Source organism: Podarcis melisellensis (assembly GCF_964234715.1).
Source record: "Podarcis melisellensis genome assembly, chromosome: 1".
NCBI classification, from domain to species: Eukaryota; Metazoa; Chordata; class Lepidosauria; order Squamata; family Lacertidae; genus Podarcis; species Podarcis melisellensis.
In genome coordinates, this window is record NC_138528.1 from 38,701,999 (window position 1) to 38,707,962 (window position 5,964).

At 42.0% G+C, this 5,964-nt stretch overlaps 1 pseudogene across 1 annotated transcript; it reads left to right on the forward strand.

Annotated features, from left to right (window-relative positions):
• Window positions 1-1,122: 1,122 nt before the first annotated feature.
• LOC309366340 (protein mago nashi homolog pseudogene) lies at window positions 1,123-1,573 on the forward strand (annotated as a pseudogene). The gene has a single exon. The product of its transcript is annotated as a protein mago nashi homolog pseudogene (transcript).
• The last annotated feature ends 4,391 nt before the right edge of the window (window positions 1,574-5,964 follow it).

The window sequence follows — 5,964 nt, forward strand, 5'->3', positions numbered from 1 at the left end:
TCTCCACAAATGTGCCTAATCCTCTTAATTGGTGGCCATTACTACTTCCTGTGGGAGTGAATTATTTTTGTCTCTTCTGAATCTTCAACATTAATCTTCATTGGATGACCTTGAGTTCTAGACTTCTGAGTGGCCCAGGAATGCCTGGGCAAGTAAGTCTTTAGTAACCAGTGAAATACCAGCACATGTCTCACCTGCTGGATTTCTCAGGTGAACCAATCCACAGAATGGATAGGTGGGTTGTTTTGAGCAAGACCCCACTGCTTACAACCTTCAATAATCTGTGTTGAATAGCTGATTCGGTCACAGCTGGCATAATTATTTCAGGGCACCACCCAACAATCATGTAAAAGCAACTTAGAAATGCTGGACACCCTATGTCAGCAATGAAAAGCACTAGAACCGGTCCTTTTCATGAAAAACTCATCGAGAAATATATAGACCTTTAACTGGAACAAAAGGAATGGAGTGGCATGGGGTGGTGGAGAGCAGAGTGGAATGGAGGAAAATGAGTACAGTGGTACCTCGGGTTACAGACGCTTCAGGTTACAGACTCCACTAACCCAGAAATAGTACCTCGGGTTTAAAACTTTGCTTCAGGATGAGAACAGAAATCGCATGGCAGTGGCAGTAAGCCCCAATAGCTAAAGTGGTACCTCAGGTTAACAACAGTTTCAGGTTAAGAACGGACCTCCAGAACGAATTAAGTTGTTAACCCAAGGTACCACTGTAGTGGCTTCCTATCACAGTAATCATGGTACATGCTTAAAATAGTCATTGACGAGTACAAAAATAATCCCAAGAGCACTGGATTTTATAGAGCAGTGGGTTTTAACTCTGAGGGACTGAATAACTGGACTGTAAATTTTGTTTTCAGAAGCGAGTCGTAACTAAAGTCTTGCCTAATTAAGAGCTAAGGCTGGGAAGTTTTAATTATGGTAATTGATTTTGCAATTTGATTTCTTTCTAGTGAAAGGGAATGGTTTAAAAACATTAAAAGCCACTACTGTCGCTGTGTGCTTCCTCCAACTGGAAGTAATAGGCTTATGCATTTAACTAGGACTGTAGGGGGACATCTTCAACCAACCAGCAGACATAGCTCCAGTGGGCCATGGTAGTTCGAGTTCCGCCCTGATGGGAAACTGAGATATGCAAACAGCAGCAATTATAAAAATGATGTCATGATCAGAAAAGAAGCCTACGTAGACAAAAGCGTGATGGAAGAGCTAAAGAGGATAATCGATGACAGTGAAACCAGGAAAGAAGATGATGCATTATGGCCGCCTCCTGACAGAGTTGGCTGACAGGAGCTTGAAATTGTAATTGGTGATGAACACATCTCTTTTACCATATCAAAAATTGGTTCTCTTATTGATGTAAATCAGTCCAAGGATCCAGAAGGTCTAAGACCTCAAGTGTCTCGTCTTCATTCTCATTGGATTACACTTCAAGATTAAGCCAATTTAAATTGTATGGATTTAAATTTGTACTGTAAAGTGTCTTTCGGTGGGGTCACTTTCCATATCTCTCATTGGTTTTATGTGTGTCAGATTTTTTACAGAGTGAATTTAATAAATGCTTTAAAAAAAACACCCCACCATACTTGTGAAGTGAAGACACTGCAGGGGATTGTGAGGGTTGAACTACAACACCTGGTGATCTCTGGAAGGAAATTGTGCACTGGCATTTCTTTTCAGGGATCACAGGGATTCTAGTTTAACCCTCCATGAACCTAGCAGAGAAAGATGCTGGTTGTGTCTCCAGTCTTGAAATGAGTAGGGGGTAGTAAGCAGAGCTGGAACGCTAAAAACATTAAGATAGGGTTGCCATATTTCAAAAAGTGAAAATCTGGACAGAAAAGTTGTTGAACTTTTTTCAGTTTTGGCCAAAGTTGCAAAGAAATTGAGCTATTTCTGAGGAAAATTGGCAAAAACAACACTGCGAACATGGTCTGCCATACATCTGGATTTTCCAGGACATTTAGCCGATTTCCGTCCAGACACTGCAGTATTACGTATATGTCCAGAAACTTCTGGCCTATGGCAACACTAAACTCAAAACAACAAGAAGTTCTTCAAATATATTAATGTTTAATATATTAATGAACATGTACCATCTGGGACAGATGCAGTCTTTCCACAGAGTTCTGTAGCATAATGGATACTGGGGGCCTGTAGCTGCATCTGTTTTCTCCCCACACTGTTCACTATGCAGTATTTCCACCGATGTAAATATAAACACAGCATCAACCTCTATCTCACAGTCTTTAAGAAAATTCATGACTGTCTTAGTAATGTATTGTGTCACATCCAGAATGGGATTGACAGATGCGCCTCACAATTTGGCAAAGTTCATTATGTTCATGTCAACTGTATACTGCAAAGTCTGTCCTTAAAAACAAATGTGTGTTCTAAGCATTATGGGTGCCCTAAAATAATAATAATATTATTATTATTATTATTATTATTATTATTATTATTATTATTAATCTGTTTCTGTTCTCTACTAACTACCTCATGGGAATTGAGTTTCTTCTAGGGACCTCTGCCTAGCTCTCTGGTTGCTTACCTTGAGGTTGTTTGCTGATATTCTCAAGATGCCACACTCTTGTTCAGCAAACCACCTTTTAATAATCAAGCTTCTAGTTCTCATGGTGACCTTAAGACTGTCTCGTTTTTTTTTCTTTGTAGCACATTCTGCCTTGCCTAAAACATAAAACATTATCAAATGATTTGAGAACCTCTATTGTGGATGAATTACACAGAATTTAAAGAAACAAAATTGTATTTGGGTTTCTATTATAGGTATTTGCATATGGCCTCTCACTCCCCCACCATTTATGGGCAGATAAATTTTACTGGATTTCTCCAGGGAGAAGACAGCTTTCTCAGGGATCAGGCTCACCATTACCACTGGCAGGAGCACAGCTTCTTCCTTTTTTCTGACTGTCTTCTTTGTTGGTGCTGCCACTGCAAGTGTTTTTCACCCTCTACACTGCCCCAGGCCTAGCAACAGAGCTCAGTGGTAGAGCCTGGGCCTCACATGCAGAAGGTCCCAAATGCAGAAGAAGCTCCGCAGAGGGCTGGGAGAGAGCCCTGCCTGAAACCCAGAGAGTTTCTGCCAGTCAGTGTAGCCAATAGTAAGCTAAATGGACTGGTGGTCTCACTCGGCGTAAGGCAGTTTCCAATGTTCCTAATATTCCATGGCAATAGGGAGGGGAGAATAGAAGCTGCCACAAAAATATGGTGGAAAATCTTAGGTGAAAATTCTGTAACGTTGTCATCATTTTCTGTTGGAGCAAGGCAAAGTGTAGGGAGAAACTCAGAACTTTTCTCAGAAAGATGACTTCTGAATAAATTTCTGCCCAGCTCTGCTTTTTGCCTTGGTCATAGAAACCTGATTCCCAACTCCTCATTTTATGATGGGGTGCTACACAACTGCAAATGTAAGTTTCAAACCTTGTAAAAGGTAAAGGTACTCCTGCCCGTACAGGCCAGTCGTGTCCGACTCTAGGGTTGTGCGCCCATCTCGCTTAAGAGGCTGGGGGCCAGCGCTGTCCGCAGACACTTCCGGGTCACTTGGCCAGCATGACGAAGCTGCTCTGGTGAGCCTGCACCAGCACAGCACACGGAAACGCCGTTTACCTTCCCGCTATAAAGCGGTACCTATTTATCTACTTGCACTTAGAGGTGCTTTCGAACTGCTAGGTGGGCAGGAGCAGGGACCGAGCAACGGGAGCTCACTCCGCCACGGGGATTCGAACCGCCGACCATACGATCGGCAAGTCCTAGGCACTGAGGTTTTACCCACAGCGCCACCCACGTCCCTTTCAAACCTTGAGAATATGCTTAATCCTCAGGTGATATGCACTACATTTTAATAGCTTTTTAGTGAGTTCTGGAACGCCTAGTTAAAACTGGAGGTGTTTTTATATAACACTCACAGTTAACATTAGCAGTGTGGGTGAACATATGGCTTTCTGATGTTTGTAGACATTATGGAAAGTCACACTTTCTTCAAACATATTTTACTTCTTTTTTTAAAATAAAAAATGGGTATGCTTGAACCTCATACATATTTTGATGCTACCTTAATTATGTTCTCTCCAGAGAAGAAAAATCTCTGAAATGATTCCTTTCTTTATTAAAATGAAAAGGAGTTCGTGATAAAGCATTTATATGAACAGAAAGCACCCAGGACATGATAATGCAGTATCACTGAAATCTCCTCCGAATGAGGGGGGAAATGCAAAGTTCAAAATCTAAATCATTGTTAAGTGCTAGATTGAACCAATACACTTGCCTCTTACAAGTATCATTTAACCTGTGCTCTGATACTTTCTCACCTCTTTTCAAACAGACCTAAAACCATCCCACTTCTCTTTAAAAACTCTGGCCTTGTATGAAATTGGGGGGGGGGGTCGCTAGCGCGCTCTCTCTCTCTCTCTCTCTCTCTCTCTCTCTCTCTCTCTCTCTTTCTCTCTCTCTCTCACACACACACACACCATGCTCCTCTACCTACACATGCCCTGTGCCACCCCCAAATCTATTCTAGAATTTCCCCCAGAACAGATATAGGGTGGCACAGGGAGACGAGAGCATTAGATCCTTCCATTGTAGAAAGAGAGATCCTTGCACTGGTGAATCTATCTACTTGGCGCTATGTTGAACAGAGCTTGTTGCAACTCCAGAATTGCTGAAGCTTGTTAGAAATGCTTGTGGGTTGAGGAAGAGCCTTGCCACCCAGTACCTAAGAGCTTTGCTTGCTACTTCGTAGCAAGTTGAAAGTGGAGCCTGGTTGGCTTGGGTTGCAATAAGATGCCTCCCTTCTACAACTCAGATGTGGCCTGTGGTTTGCCCGACTTTCATTCATTTCTATATACATTCCCAGCAGAAGCCTACTACTCATGGTATGGTGCTGGATGCTAATAATTGACTTCTTTGAATGATCTATAGACGGTTTTGAGTTCCTGCCAAAGATAATACATCTATTGAAGCCGGGGAGGGGAGGGAGGAGTGAGCTTGATGGGAAGAGTATCCTCATTTCCCATAAATGACGGATCAATCCATTATATTTGTGATAATCAATGCCATGGATCCTATTCATGTCAAGGTAGGGTGGGGGGAACTTGGTGAAGAAGCAAATCATTATTAATTCATTCATTGCAATAGCATTAATCATGATGAGCTAATGTGATATTAATGTGGCTGTAATATGTTCTTCCATTGGAATTTCACTGTAATATCAGAATTAACTAATGTACCATTGTTTTAAAGAGTGACTAAATTGATAAATAACACTGAAAGCTTTTTAAATGGGGCTAGACATGACTCTACCTACTCGTAGCTGGACTGCAAGATGAAAGGAGCCCATTTACCTCCCACCCCTTTACTTGTGGGTATGCTAAACTGCAGTTTTGCAACGTTCATGAGTTATTGCCCCACCGAAACAGCCAATCAGCTCGCCGTAGAGCACAGCTCTGTTCCAGGAAATATTGATATGGTATATTATCACTTCTGGGAATGGAATAATAAGCTACGACGATGCCTTCTATTGTCTGCTGCAGTCTGGAGAGTCCAGCACACACTCAGACCACTCAGCAGCCTCAGACTTGTTGCCCATGGGAGATATACAAAAATGACTTCTGAAAGGAGAAGCAGGACTAAAAGCTCCTTCAAAATAGGTGGTGTCTTTGTTTGCTTGTAAGGCATCAAATTTCACGCTAATGCCCCTTTCTATGAATTTCATTTTTCCGGCCCCAATTACGATGCTGTGAGAGGCCTTGCGGTCGGAGGCGGTGGGAGGGGACACATGCGAAAACTTGTGCATAGGTCTTTGGATAACAAACATTTTAAAATATTTAGTTCTTTGAGGGAAATGCTAGCGGGATTAGAGCATTTTGCAGGTCACACTGACGTATTGCAGATATTAATATTGTGCAGCGCGAAGCAATTGGATGCATAA